This window comes from Coregonus lavaretus (assembly GCF_964263955.1).
Source record: "Coregonus lavaretus genome assembly, chromosome: 40".
In the NCBI taxonomy this organism is placed as follows: Eukaryota; Metazoa; Chordata; class Actinopteri; order Salmoniformes; family Salmonidae; genus Coregonus; species Coregonus lavaretus.
In genome coordinates this window covers 10,738,529-10,755,312 of record NC_140027.1, presented here as the reverse complement: position 1 = coordinate 10,755,312, position 16,784 = coordinate 10,738,529, and positions in this window count along the sequence as shown.

Sequence of the window (16,784 nt, the reverse complement as noted above, 5' to 3'; positions counted from 1 at the left end):
CTAAAATGGATTAAATTGCTTTTTTTCCCCTCAGCAATCTACACACAATACCCCATAATGACAAAGCGAAAACAGTTGTTTTTTTAAAACCCAGAAATACCTTATTTACATAAGTATTCAGACCCTTTGCTATGAGACTCGAAATTGAGCTCAGATGCATCCTGTTTCCATTGATCATCCTTGAGATGTTTCTATAACTTGATTGGAGTCCACCTTTGGTAAATTCAATTGATTGGACATGATTTGGAAAGGCACACACCTGTCTATATAACAGGGGTGTCAAACGTACGGCCCGCGGGCCGGATCAGGCCCGCAAACGGGTTTAATCCGGCCCGCGAGATGATTTCGAAATGATTTTTTTTTTTTTTGGTAAAGTATAAAAATGCGCTGCAATTTTTCAAGAAAATAAACTGCTGTTCCAATTGCGTCCACTGGATGGCGCAATAGCAATTGTGTTAAGCAAGCAAACTGTTTATACCGGGGCAGAGCAAGTAGGTCAAGCACGTGCAGCCAATGAGCTACTTTGTTTTGCCCGCGATATTTATTACGGCTTCTACTTTTAACATGATGTGCTTTGGCACCCTCATTGCCCCAATATGTCTCTGTCAAAAAAGAGAAAAGTGGACGCAGAGTGCAGAGTGTTCCAAGAAAAATGGTCATCCTATTTATTCACGGAATTGAATGGGAAAGCTGTATGTTTGGTGTGTTCAGAGCATGTTGCAGTGCTGAAAGAATATAACCTTCGTCGCCACTATGTGAGTCTTCATGCCGACAAATATGACAACTTTCAAGGACAGCGGAGATGAGAGAAGGTGAATGAACTGTTGGCGGGTCTGAAGAAACAGCAGTCTGTGTTTACTCACAGCCGAGACATCAGTGACGCTGCATTGAAAGCTAGCTACCTCATTGCTAATGAAATCGCAGTGGCTTCAAAACCATTTAGTGAGGGTGAATTTGTAAAAACATGCATGATGAAGGCAGCGGAGATTGTGTGCCCTGAAAAGCGGCAGGCTTTTGCAAATATCAGCCTGACAAGAAACACAGTTGCAGACAGGATTTCCGATCTTTCAGTGGATTTGGACAGCCAGTTGAAGCAAAAAGTAAAGTCATTTATTGCGTTTTCGGTTGCAATTGATGAAAGCACGGACATTACAGATGTTGCACAACTGGCCATTTTCATCCGCGGAGTTGATGACACATTGACCGTCACCGAGGAGTTCGTGGAGTTGGTGCCGATGACAGATACAACGACAGCAGCTGATATTTTTACCGCACTCGTCGGCGCGCTGGACAGGGTTGGAGTGGACTGGTCCCGCGCTGTCAGCCTGGGTACAGATGGTGCGCCCTCAATGATCGGGAAAAAAGCAGGCGTTGTGACAAAGTTCAGAGAGAAAGTGCAATCTGCAAATGGAGGACGTGATTTTTTGACTTTTCACTGTATTTTGTACCAGGAGGCTTTGTGTTGCAAGTCATTAAAGATGGATAACGTCATGAAGGTGGTCATCCAAACTGTTAATTTCATCCGATCCAGAAGCCTGAATCACCGTCAGTTTGACAGCCTTCTCAGAGAGAAAGACCACATCTATGGCCTACCATACCACACTGAGGTAAGATGGTTAAGCCGAGGTGCTGTGCTGAGGCGTTTCTTTGATTTACGAGAAGAAATTGAACAGTTCATGGAAGAAAAGGGCAAACCAGTGTTAGAATTTCATTCCGCAGAATGGATGCAGGACCTTGCATTTATGGTGGATGTTACAGAGCACCTGAATAACTTGAACAAACAGCTGCAAGGGCGCAACAAAGTTGTCACGCAGTATTATGACAGCATACGTTCTTTCAAGTTGAAGCTGTCATTGTGGGAGACGCAACTTGCCGGTGGTGATGCAGCTCACTTCCCCTGTCTGAAAAATGTGTGCGCGACCCAACATGTGGCAGACATGAAGCGGTTCAAAGATAAAATAACGGGACTGTTACGGGAGTTTGAGCAACGCTTTCAGATTTATGTTTATATGTTTTTATGTTGATGTGCTATTGTTTTTAATTGATTTTATTTTATTTGTATATTTAACCTATTCTTGACTCTGTGGTTCTTGCACTTGTTTGGGGAACAGGATTTCATTATTTTTATCTACATTTCTGCCTGAGAAATGACACCCTGATATAGTTCTGTGATCTGTGATATACTTCTGTGAATCACTGAGGCATTGTGTGTTTGTGTGTTCTTTGTCCTCAGAACTTTCAAATAACTTGAGGTGTTTTATGATTAATAGTGATGTTGTGCTTTTGGACACTGTCCTCAGGCTCCAGCTTTATGTTTATATGTTTTTATGTTGATGTGCTATTGTTTTTAATTGATTTTATTTTATTTGTATATTTAACCTATTCTTGACTCTGTGGTTCTTGCACTTGTTTGGGGAACAGGATTTCATTATTTTTATCTACATTTCTGCCTGAGAAATGACACCCTGATATAGTTCTGTGATCTGTGAAACAGTTCTGTTAATCACTGAGGCATTGTGTGTTTGTGTGTTCTTTTTCTTTAGAATTTTCAAATAAACTTGACGTGTTTTATGATTAATAGTGATGTTGTGCTTGTACTATTTTGGACACACTGTCCTCAGGCTCCAGCTTTATGTTGTATGTTGATCGTATTAAAACAAAGAAAACAATCTGAAGTTGTTGTTTTTAAGTTATATATACCATGATTTTTCCGGTCCGGCCCACTTGGGAATAGATTTTCCTCCATGTGGCCCCTGAGCTAAAATGAGTTTGACACCCCTGCTATATAAGGTCCCACAGTTGACAGTGCATGTCAGAGCAAAAACCAAGCCATGTGGTCGAAGGAATTGTCCGTAGAGCTCAGAGAAAGAATTGTGTCGAGGCACAGATCTGGGGAAGGGTACCAAAACATTCTGCAGTATTGAAGGTCCCCAAGAACACAGTGGCCTCCATCATTCTTAAATTGAAAAAGTTTGGAACCACCAAGCCTCTTCCTCAAGCTGGCCGCCTGGCCAATCTGAGCAATCGGGGGAGAAGGGCCTTGGTCAGGGAGGTGACCAAGAACCCGATGGTCACTCTGACAGAGCTCCAGAGTTCCTCTGTGGAGATGGGAGAACCTTCCAGAAGGACAACCATCTCTGCAGCACTCCACCAATCAGGCCTTTATGGTAGAGTGGCCAGACGGAAGCCACTCCTCAGTAAAAGGCACAAAACAGCCCGCTTAGAGTTTGCCAAAAGGCACCTAAAGGACTCTCAGACCATGAGAAACAAGATTCTCTGGACTGATGAAACCAAGATTGAACTCTTTGGCCTGAATGCCAAGCGTCACGTCTGGAGATAGCCAGACACCGCTCATCACCTGGCCAATACCATCCCTACGGTGAAGCATGGTGGTGGCAGCATCATGCTGTTTTTCAGCGGCAGGGACTGGGAGACTAGTCAGGATCGAGGGAAAGATGAACGGAGCAAAGTACAGAGAGATCCTTGATGAAAACCTGCTCAGGACCTCAGACTGGGGCGAAGGTTCACCTTCCAGCAGGACAACGACCCTAAGCACACAGCCAAGACAACGCAGTGGCTTCGGGACAAGTCTCTGAATGTCCTTGAGTGGCCCAGCCAGAGCCCAGACTTGAACCCGATCTAACATCTCTGGAGAGACCTGAAAATAGCTGTGCAGTGACGCTTCCCATCCAAACTGACAGAGCTTGAGAGGATCTGCAGAGAAGAATGGGAGAAACTCCCCAAATACAGGCATGCCAAGCTTGTAGCGTCATACCCAAGAAGACTCGAGGCTGTAATCGCTGCCAAAGGTGCTTCAACAAAGTACTGAATAAAGGGTCTGAATAGTTATGTAAATGTGATATTTCAGTTTTTTATTTATTTAATACATTTTAGAATAAGGCTGTAACGTAACAAAATTTGGAAAAAGTGAAGGGGTCTGGATACTTTCCGAATGCACTGTATGTCACTCATATACAGTGTATTTCATTGCAGTGAATCGAGCAGTGTCACGTTCGTTGAATGACGGGTCAGACCAAGGCGCAGCGTGATATGCGTACATGTTTATTAAACTTTAAACACACGACAAAACAACAAAGGAAACGAAACGTGAAGTCCAAGGTAGAACACACAACATACCTTACAAGGAACAAGATCCCACAACTAGACAGTGCCAATAGGCTGCCTAAGTATGGTCCCCAATCAGAGACAACGAGCGACAGCTGCCTCTGATTGGGAACCACACCGGCCAACATAGAAATACACATACTAGATAATAAACATAGAAAACGCACAACAAAGAATATACACACCCTGACTCAACATTTAAGCGTCCCCTGAGTCAGGGCGTGACAAGCAGGTGGAGTAATGAGTCACCAACACTCTGTATTAAACCCACTGCCCAGCACAAGAGACCAATTCAAGTTTTGCAGACTCTATATTGAGTAATTCCGATTACATCTTGTATTTTATTAAATGTGTATTTATTTAAAGAGTGACTGCCCCTAAAAAGCAATTAATCCCTTTGAAAACGGCCTATGTGGCTTCGATATGAGTCAAAAACATTTATTCTTGTGTCAAAATTGACTACAAAGTTTAAATAGGATAATTTTTAATGAAGTCAGTCTTGTCTAAAATAGTTTAATATTATTTTTTCTGGTTTGTCTGTTGAGCAACACATCCTAGTCATGTCGAGTTTTGTGGATCTATGTATGTGTAAATGTTTAATTAATTATGGAAAAACTACACTGAACAAAAATATAAACAATATGTAAAGTGCTGGTCCCATGTTTCATGAGCTGAAATAAAAGATCCCCCAAATTTTCCATAAGCACCAAAATCTTATTTCACTCAGTTTTTGCATTAATTTGTTCACATCCCTATTAGTGAGCATTTCTCCTTTGCCAAGATAATCCATCCACCTGACAGGTGTGGCATATCAAGAAGCTGATTAAACAGCATGATCATTACAAAGGTGCACCTTGTGCTGAGGACAATAAAAGGCCACACATTTTCAGTTTTGTCACAATGCCACAGATGTCTCAAGGTTTGAGGGAGTGTGCAATTGGCAGGCTGACTGCAGGAATGTCCATTAGAGCTGTTGCCATATAATTGAATGTTCATTTCTCTATAATAAGCCGCCTCCAACAACGTTTTAGAGAATTTGGAAGTATGTCCAACCAGCCTCACAACCGCAAACCACATGCATGGCGTTGTGTGGGTGAGCTGTTTGCTGATGTCAACGTTGTGAACAGAATGCCATATGGTGGGGTTATGGTATGGCCAGGCATAAGCTATGGACAATGAACACAATTGCATTTGATCGATGGCAATTTGAATACAGAGATACCGTGATGAGATCCTGAGGCCCATTGTCGTTCCATTCATCCGCCGCCATCACCTCATGTTTCAGCATGTTAATGCTGAAACATGTCACAAGGATCTGTACACAATTCCTGGAAGTTGAAAATGTCCCAGTGCTTCCATGGCCAAAATTCTCACCAGACATGTCACCCATTGAGCATGTACGACAGTGTTCCTGTTCCAGCCAATATCCAGCAACTTCACACAGCCATTGGAGAGGAGTGGGACAACATTCCACAGGCCACAATCAACAGCCTGATCAACTCTATGCGAAGGAGATGTGTTGCGCTGCATGAGGCAAATGGGCACACTAGATACTGACTCGTTTTCTGATCCACACCCCTACCTTTTTTTTAAAGGCATCTGTGACCAACAGATGCATATCAATATTCCCAGTCATGTGAAATCCATAGATTAGGGCCTAATGAATTTATTTCAATTGACTGATTTCCTTATTTGAACTGTAACTCAGTAAAATCTTTGAAGTTGTTGCATGTTACGTTTATATTTTTGTTCAGTATAAATTAAATCTTACACAAATAATAGTTTGAAAACATTTTTTTTCTTTCACCTTTATTTAACCAGGTAAGCCAGTTGAGAAGAAGTTCTCATTTATAACTGCGACCTGGCCAAGATAAAGCAAAGCAGTGCGATAAAAACAACAACACAGAGTTACGTATGGGGTAAAACAAAACATAAAGTCAAAAATACAACAGAAAATATATATACAGTGTGTGCAAATGTAGCAAGTTATGGAGGTAAGGCAATAAATAGGCTATAGTGAAAAATAATTACAATTAGTATTAACACTGGAGTGATAGATGTGCAAGAGATGATGTGCAATTAGAGATACTGGGGTGCAAATTAGCAAAATAAATAACAATATGGGGATGAGGTAGTTGGGTGGGCTAATTTCAGAAGGGCTGTGTACAGGTGCAGTGTTCGGTAAGGTGCTCTGACAACAGATGCTTAAAGTTAGTGAGGGAGATAAGAGTCTCCAGCTTCAGAGATTTTTGCAATTCGTTCCAGTCATTGGCAGCAGAGAACTGGAAGGAATGGCGGCCAAAGGAGGTGTTGGCTTTGGGGATGACCAGTGAGATATACCTGCTGGAGCGCATACTACGGGTGGGTGTTGCTATGGTGACCAATGAGCTAAGATAAGGCGGGGATTTGCCTAGCAGTGATTTATAGATGGCCTGGAGCCAGTGGGTTTGGCGACGAATATGTAGTGAGAACCAGCCAACAAGAGCGTACAGGTCACAGTGATAGGTAGTATATGGGGCTTTAGTGACAAAACGGATGGCACTGTGATAGACTACATCCAATTTGCTGAGTAGAGTGTTGGAGGCTATTTTGTAAATGACATCGCCAAAGTCAAGGATCGGTAGGATAGTCAGTTTTACGAGGGCATGTTTGGCAGCATGAGTGAAGGAGGCTTTGTTGCGAAATAGGAAGCCGATTCTAGATTTAACTTTGGATTGGAGATTCTTTATGTGAGTCTGGAAGGAGAGTTTACAGTCTAACCAGACACCTAGGTATTTGTAGTTGTCCACATACTCTAGGTCAGACCCGTCGAGAGTAGTGATTCTAGTCGGGTAGGCGGGTGCCAGCAGCGTTCGATTGAAGAGCATGCATTTAGTTTTACTAGTGTTTAAGAGCAGTTGGAGGCTACTGAAGGAGTGTTGTATGGCATTGAAGCTCGTTTGGAGGTTTGTTAACACAGTGTCCAATGAAGGGCCAGAAGTATACAAAATTGTGTCGTCTACGTAGAGGTGGATCTGAGAGTCACCAGCAGCAAGAGCGACATCATTGATACAGTGGGGGAAAAAAGTATTTAGTCAGCCACCAATTGTGCAAGTTCTCCCACTTAAAAAGATGAGAGAGGCCTGTAATTTTCATCATAGGTACACGTCAACTATGACAGACAAATTGAGAAAAAGAAATCCAGAAAATCACATTGTACGATTTTTAATGAATTTATTTGCAAATTATGGTGGAAAATAAGTATTTGGTCACCTACAAACAAGCAAGATTTCTGGCTCTCACAGACCTGTAACTTCTTCTTTAAGAGGCTCCTCTGTCCTCCACTCGTTACCTGTATTAATGGCACCTGTTTGAACTTGTTATCAGTATAAAAGACACCTGTCCACAACCTCAAACAGTCACACTCCAAACTCCACTATGGCCAAGACCAAAGAGCTGTCAAAGGACACCAGAAACAAAATTGTAGACCTGCACCAGGCTGGGAAGACTGAATCTGCAATAGGTAAGCAGCTTGGTTTGAAGAAATCAACTGTTGGAGCAATTATTAGGAAATGGAAGACATACAAGACCACTGATAATCTCCCTTGATCTGGGGCTCCACGCAAGATCTCACCCCGTGGGGTCAAAATGATCACAAGAACGGTGAGCAAAAATCCCAGAACCACACGGGGGGACCTAGTGAATGACCTGCAGAGAGCTGGGACCAAAGTAACAAAGCCTACAATCAGTAACACACTACGCCGCCAGGGACTCAAATCCTGCAGTGCAAGACGTGTCCCCCTGCTTAAGCCAGTACATGTCCAGGCCCGTCTGAAGATTGCTAGAGTGCATTTGGATGATCCAGAAGAGGATTGGGAGAATGTCATATGGTCAGATGAAACCAAAATATAACTTTTTGGTAAAAACTCAACTCGTCGTGTTTGGAGGACAAAGAATGCTGAGTTGCATCCAAAGAACACCATACCTACTGTGAAGCATGGGGGTGGAAACATCATGCTTTGGGGCTGTTTTTCTGCAAAGGGACCAGGACGACTGATCTGTGTAAAGGAAAGAATGAATGGGGCCATGTATCGTGAGATTTTGAGTGAAAACCTCCTTCCATCAGCAAGGGCATTGAAGATGAAACGTGGCTGGGTCTTTCAGCATGACAATGATCCCAAACACACCGCCCGGGTAACGAAGGAGTGGCTTCGTAAGAAGCATTTCAAGGTCCTGGAGTGGCCTAGCCAGTCTCCAGATCTCAACCCCATAGAAAATCTTTAGAGGGAGTTGAAAGTCTGTGTTGCCCAGCGACAGCCCCAAAACATCACTGCTCTAGAGGAGATCTGCATGGAGGAATGGGCCAAAATACCAGCAACAGTGTGTGAAAACCTTGTGAAGACTTACAGAAAACGTTTGACCTGTGTCATTGCCAACAAAGGGTATATAACAAAGTATTGAGTAACTTTTGTTATTGACCAAATACTTATTTTCCACCATAATTTGCAAATAAATTCATGAAAAATCCTACAATGTGATTTTCTGGATTTTTATTTTCTCATTTTGTCTGTCATAGTTGACGTGTACCTATGATGAAAATTACAGGCCTCTCTCATCTTTTTAAGTGGGAGAACTTGCACAATTGGTGGCTGACAAAATACTTTTTTTCCCACTGTATACACAGAGAAAAGAGTCGGCCCAAGAATTGAACCCTGTGGCACCCCCATAGAGACTGCCATAGGTCCAGACAACAGGCCCTCCGATTTGACACATTGAACTCTATCTGAGAAGTAGTTGGTGAACCAGGCGAGGCAGTCATTTGAGAAACCAAGGCTATTTAGTCTGCCAATAAGAATGCGGTGGTTGACAGAGTCGAAAGCCTTGGCCAGGTCGATGAAGATGGCTGCATAGTACTGTCTATTATCGATCGCGGTTATAATATCGTTTAGGACCTTGAGCGTGGCTGAGGTGCACCCATGACCAGCTCGGAAACTGTATTGCATAGCGGAGAAGGTACGGTGGGATTCGAAATGGTCGGTGATCTGTTTCGAAAGGCAGGGCAGGATGGATATACAGTGAGGGAAAAAAGTATTTGATCCCCTGCTGATTCTGTACGTTTGCCCACTGACAAAGACATGATCAGTCTATAATTTTAATGGTATGTTTATTTGAACAGTGAGAGACAGAATAAAAAAATAAATAAAATAAAAAACGCATGTCAAAAATGTTATAAATTGATTTGCATTTTAATGAGAGAAATAAGTATTTCACCCCTCTTCAAAACATGACTTAGTACTTGGTGGCAAAACCCTTGTTGGCAATCACAGAGGTCAGACGTTTCTTGTAGTTGGCCACCAGGTTTGCACACATCTCAGGAGGGATTTTGTCCCACTCCTCTTTGCAGATCTTCTCCAAGTCATTAAGGTTTCGAGCCTGACGTTTGGCAACTCGAACCTTCAGCTCCCTCCACAGATTTTCTATGGGATTAAAAGGTCTGGAGACTGGCTAGGCCACTCCAGGACCTTAATGTGCTTCTTCTTGAGCCACTCCTTTGTTGCCTTGGCCGTGTGTTTTGGGTCATTGTCATGCTGGAATACCCATCCACGACCCATTTTCAATGCCCTGGCTGAGGGAAGGAGGTTCTCACCCAAGATTTGACGGTACATGTCCCCGTCCATCGTCCCTTTGATGCGGTGAAGTTGTCCTGTCCCCTTAGCAGAAAAACACCCCCAAAGCATAATGTTTCCACCTCCATGTTTGACGGTGGGGATGGTGTTCTTGGGGTCATAGGCAGCAATCCTCCTCCTCCAAACACGGCGAGTTGAGTTGATGCCAAAGAGCTCCATTTTGGTCTCATCTGACCACAACACTTTCACCCAGTTCTCCTCTGAATCATTCAGATGTTCATTGGCAAACTTCAGACGGGCCTGTATATGTGCTTTCTTGAGCAGGGGGACCTTGCGGACGCTGCAGGATTTCAGTCCTTCACAGCGTAGTGCGTTACCAATTATTTTCTTGGTGACTATGGTCCCAGCTGCCTTGAGATCATTGACAAGATCCTCCCGTGTAGTTCTGGGCTGATTCCTCACCGTTCTCATGATCATTGCAACTCCACGAGGTGAGATCTTGCATGGAGCCCCAGGCCGAGGGAGATTGACAGTTCTTTTGTGTTTCTTCCATTTGCGAATAATCACACCAATTGTTGTCACCTTCTCACCAAGCTGCTTGGCGATGGTCTTGTAGCCCATTCCAGCCTTGTGTAGGTCTACAATCTGGTCCCTGAACCTTGGAGAGCTCTTTGGTCTTGGCCATGGTGGAGAGTTTGGAATCTGATTGATTGATTGCTTCTGTGGACAGGTGTCTTTTATACAGGTAACAAGCTGAGATTAGGAGCACTCCCTTTAAGAGTGTGCTCCTAATCTCAACTCGTTACCTGTATAAAAGACACCTGGGAGCCAGAAATCTTTCTGATTGAGAGGGGCAAGTTGCAGCGGAGGGTGCAGAGGTGGTGGCCGGGGTAGTGGTAGTCAGGTGGAAAGCATGGCCAGCCGTAGCAAAATGCTTGTTGAAATTCTCGATTATTGTAGATTTATCGGTGGTGATAGTGTTTCTTAGCCTCAGTGCAGTGGGCAGCTGGGAGGAGGTGCTCTTATTCTCCATGGACTTTACAGTGTCCCAAAACATTTTGGAGTTAGTGCTACAGGATGCAAATTTCTGTTTGAAAAAGCTAGCTAGCTCATACAAGTTTATTGTGTATTTTCTAGATACTGCTGGTTATGTAATGTTAGCATTTGATAATGCAAGCTAGCTAGCTACAGGCTAGCTAATGTTCGCTAAAGTGCTCATACAAGTGTATTCTGTATTGTCTAGGGCAAAACGAAATAATGGATGCAGCTATGGCCGTAGCTAACTCATGTCTGAATCTGACTAATACAGTTAACTAGGAGCAACAAACCATAAATAATGGCGTCACCGGCCTGAATCTAATCTAATCCAATCTGGAGCTACAGTCAGCCTACATCTGTAAAGCATAGAATAGAATTAGCTTGACCCGAGTTACTGCCCTGATGACACAGACGGCTTCATCAACAACTGTAATGTGTGTTATGTGAAATGTTTTATAAAAAATACCCGGTTTGATAAACTAGTAGGTTAATTACCCAACCAAGCAGATACAAGTAGTAGAGTCACTTTGGTTGTGAAGTGCATTATCAAAAAGCTTTGTCCTTTCTTTAGAACAAAATGCAATTTACCACGTGGCTGTCTGTTGTATCACCCCGTCACAGGCCCTCCCAGTCAACACCACCTCATAAGATGAGGAAGTACATTGGTTATGAGGATTGCCTGCTGCAGTTGTTCGAGATATGTCCAGCTGAACATGCAACATAGAGAAGACCAGCAAGGGGACCCTCCAGCATCACAGACATGCCCATGCTTTGAGCGTTCCTATAAATGGAACAGGGAGTACACTTAAATCAGATTGGTTACATTTGACCTGGTGAAAGGTCAAACCAGTTTAGAGTTTTGTCCAAATTCACCTTTATAACCTAGCCTGGTGAAACCAGCCTGATCACTGTGTTTACCATTCTATTTCACTACATATACCATGATATCTGAAGTGAAATATAAAGGTGAATGCAGCGATCAGGTAGTTCCACCAGGCTAATCATAACCACCATTGATCATGTAATCAGTGCTCTGGGTGTGTGTTTGTGTGTGACTGTCCAAAATCTTTGATGAGGGGCCAGGGGCTGATCTACGCTGCCATGCTCACCAACGGGGCGCTTTCAAAGACCTTACCTCCAGCCTCACCTCTTTCCCGCTCACCAACGGTCGTCGATTAGGTAGGTTTAGTCTGACCTGTTCAAACTTCAACATAGTATATGTTTGTGTGTCAGATATCACCTATCCTAACTGCCATTGGTAATAGAACAGTGACTGTGTGTGTATGTATTCGCAGAAACATGTATGGAGCCAGCACATGGAGACTTGCAAGATGATGTGATGAAGTCCAGGACTGACAGACGGGCTTGATACTGATGTCTCTAAATGGAGAGAGACCTGGCACTCAGCATAACATTTTTACTAGACAACTTTTACTTGTATTGTCTTTTTTAAAATTGAATTTAATGTTATCAGTCAATATGGGGAGGGAGAAACCCTGTGTATTCTGCACCAGGATCAGGGAACTCCTGTTGTATACAGGACACCACACAGGAAGGTATAACCACTCTGACATGTTCGCCAACAAAATTATGATAGGCACAGTATCTGTATCAGCTGAGAATGACAATGAAAGGTGCAGATTGTTATATTAGCAGAACACTGCTTCTATGGTAATTATGTAAACGGTTGTTTATTCTACATGGACCTGTTACTTCATTTGAAAGTTATCAAAACACTTTGTTTAGAATATCTACATAAATTCAGCAATTGAATTCTTCTCATATTACTCTGTAGCCTACTGACCTATTTAAAGCTTCCTCCGGCATCTCACCACACATCTATCTGCCTTTAGTCATTGAACTCAACCTGCAGGAGGTTTGTTGATTGAGTGGGGTGAAACAGCTGCGGCAAGGTTCTGACAGATGGGTGTGTCTTGATGGTGGCAAGGACACACCCAAATGAAACCACACACCCAAGCCAACTGAAGTTTTGCTTCTGTCATAGCCACCAGTATTTCTTGAGGAGCAAGCCAAAAAATAAGTCAAAATTAGCAGGCGCAGTTCCCCTTTAAATATAGCCTGCCCTACACAATAGCTTTCAACATACCAGTATTGGTGTAAACTTTTTTAAAGAAATGCTGGTATAAATAATACAATATAAGAGTAAAAAGTATCTCACATTATCCATTTATTTTTTCAAAGGTGGTTGCAATGCTGTGAAAAACAGTTGTACTGCACTAGAGTAAAAAAAAAATCGATATGCCCAAAGTTTCGCATGAATTTGCAATGGGACTCTTATTTATTTATATATATATATATATAAAGAAATCCGCGATCGTGCTGCCAGCATAATATCCTGCTGCTATGAGAACGGTACTCAATGCCGCTGCGCGATAGGAAGCGGGGGTGTAACGTGTGCATGTCCTTGGAAAACAAAAAAAGTGATACATCAAACCGATGACGGTGCGTATAACAATGAATTGTATATATAAGGTTTATATACATCATTGATATATCAGCCACCAATGTTCCATGAAACGATGCCTACCATTGACTATACTTGACAGTTTATCATTAATGCTTGGTTGCTCCACCTCGGACTTTATTTTGTTCATTATATTCTATTCTTGTTCTATTCTGTTCCATTCCATTTCTATTATTAGAAAAGCGATACCCCTTGATAAGTTAAATAGTTTGATCCATTTTCTCAAGACAACTGCTGATGACTTGCTATGATTACCCAGCAGTGACATGACATTGTTTGTTGTTGCAGTTATGCATAGGCACAGCGTTGTGCCGACATTATTTTACGTCATTTAGCAGACGCTCTTATCCAGAGCGCCTTACATGAGCAATTAGGGTTAAGTGCCTTGCTCAAGGGCACATCGACAGATTTTTCACCTAGTCGGCTCGGGGATTAGAACCAGCAACCTTTCCGTTACTGGCACAACGCTCTTAACCACTAAGCTACCTGCCGCCTCTAAAGGCCGTGCATTATGTCCACAGTCATCATAGGCTATCAAAAGATTAGTAATAACAATCAATACCAGGACATGATATTAATTTACATTCAATGAAGGAATTCTGACTGAAAATGATTGCATGAGATGAATAATATCATAACCTGAGAATGGTAAACAATTTTACACCACTAAGAGACCCTTTAAATGTGAAGTAATATGAAAAACCTTTGATCTACATATCTATGTCTATCTCTCTATATATATATACATACATACACAGTGGGGAGAACAAGTATTTGATACACTGCCGATTTTCCTATTTACAAAGCATGTAGAGGTCTGTAATTTTTATCATAGGTAAACTTCAACTGTGAGAGACGGAATCTAAAACAAAAATCCAGAAAATCACATTGTATGATTTTAAAGTAATTAATTTGCATTTTATTGCATGACATAAGTATTTGATACATCAGAAAAGCAGAACTTAATATTTGGTACATAAACCTTTGTTCGCAATTACAGAGATCATACGTTTCCTGTAGGTCTTGACCAGGTTTGCACACACTGCAGCAGGTATTTTGTCCCACTCCTCCATACAGACCTTCTCCAGATCCTTCAGGTTTCAGGGCTGTCGCTGGGCAATACGGAGCTCCCTCCAAAGATTTTATATTGGGTTCAGGTCTGGAGACTGGCTAGGCCACTCCAGGACCTTGAGATGCTTCTTACGGAGCCACTCCTTAGTTGCCCTGGCTGTGTATTTCGGGTCGTTGTCATGCTGGAAGACCCAGCCACTGAGGGAAGGAGGTTGTTGGCCAAGATCTCGCGATACATGGCCCCATCCATCCTCCCCTCAATACGGTGCAGTCGTCCTGTCCCCTTTGCAGAAAAGCATCCCCAAAGAATGATGATGTTTCCACCTCCATGCTTCACGGTTGGGATGGTGTTCTTGGGGTTGTACTCATCCTTCTTCTTCCTTCTTCTTCTTCTTCTTCTTAGGCCAAGACCTAAGAGCTCTCCAAGGATGTCAGGGACAAGATTGTAGACCTACACAAGGCTGGAATGGGCTACAAAACCATCGCCAAGCAGCTTGGTGAGAAGGTGACAACAGTTGGTGCGATTATTCGCAAATGGAAGAAACACAAAATAACTGTCAATCTCCCTTGGCCTGGGGCTCCATGCAAGATCTCACCTCGTGGAGTTGCAATGATCATGAGAACGGTGAGGAATCAGCCCAGAACTACACGGGAGGATCTTGTCAATGATCTCAAGGCAGCTGGGACCATAGTCACCAAGAAAACAATTGGTAACACACTACGCCGTGTAGGACTGAAATCCTGCATCGCCTGCAAGGTCCCCCTGCTCAAGAAAGCACATATACAGGGCCGTCTGAAGTTTGCCAATGAACATCTGAATGATTCAGAGGAGAACTGGGTGAAAGTGTTGTGGTCAGATGAGACCAAAATGGAGCTCTTTGGCATCAACTCAACTCGCCGTGTTTGGAGGAGGAGGAATGCTGCCTATGACCCCAAGAACACCATCCCCACCGTCAAACATGGAGGTGGAAACATTATGCTTTGGGGGTGTTTTTCTGCTAAGGGGACAGGACAACTTCACCGCATCAAAGGGACGATGGACGGGGCCATGTACCGTCAAATCTTGGGTGAGAACCTCCTTCCCTCAGCCAGGGCATTGAAAATGGGTCGTGGATGGGTATTCCAGCATGACAATGACCCAAAACACACGGCCAAGGCATCAAAGGAGTGGCTCAAGAAGAAGCACATTAAGGTCCTGGAGTGGCCTAGCCAGTCTCCAGACCTTAATCCCATAGAAAATCTGTGGAGGCAGCTGAAAGTTTGAGTTGCCAAACTTCAGCCTCAAAACCTTAATGACTTGGAGAAGATCTGCAAAGAGGAGTGGGACAAAATCCCTCCTGAGATGTGTGCAAACCTGGTGGCCAACTACAAGAAACGTCTGACCTCTGTGATTGCCAACAAGGGTTTTGCCACCAAGTACTAAGTCATGTTTTGCAGAGGGGTCAAATACTTTTTTCCCTCATTAAAATGCAAATCAATTTATAAAATTTTTGACATGCGTTTCTCAGGATTTTTTGTTGTTATTCTGTCTCTCACTGTTCAAATAAACCTACCATTACAATTATAGACTGATCATGTCTTCAGCAGGGGATCAAATACTTTTTTCCCTCACTGTATATATATATACATACATACATACATACACATATATATATATATATCTCAACACATACAGTGGGGGAAAAAAGTATTTAGTCAGCCACCAATTGTGCAAGTTCTCCCACTTAAAAAGATGAGAGAGGCCTGTAATTTTCATCATAGGTACACGTCAACTATGACAGACAAAATGAGAAAACAAAAACCAGAAAATCACATTGTAGGATTTTTAATGAATTTATTTGCAAATTATGGTGGAAAATAAGTATTTGGTCACCTACAAACAAGCAAGATTTCTGGCTCTCACAGACCTGTAACTTCTTCTTTAAGAGGCTCCTCTGTCCTCCACTCGTTACCTGTATTAATGGCACCTGTTTGAACTTGTTATCAGTATAAAAGACACCTGTCCACAACCTCAAACAGTCACACTCCAAACTCCACTATGGCCAAGACCAAAGAGCTGTCAAAGGACACCAGAAACAAAATTGTAGACCTGCACCAGGCTGGGAAGACTGAATCTGCAATAGGTAAGCAGCTTGGTTTGAAGAAATCAACTGTGGGAGCAATTATTAGGAAATGGAAGACATACAAGACCACTGATAATCTCCCTCGATCTGGGGCTCCACGCAAGATCTCACCCCGTGGGGTCAAAATGATCACAAGAACGGTGAGCAAAAATCCCAGAACCACACGGGGGGACCTAGTGAATGACCTGCAGAGAGCTGGGACCAAAGTAACAAAGCCTACCATCAGTAACACACAACGCCGCCAGGGACTCAAATCCTGCAGTGCCAGACGTGTCCCCCTGCTTAAGCCAGTACCCGTCTGAAGTTTGCTAGAGTGCATTCGGATGATCCAGAAGA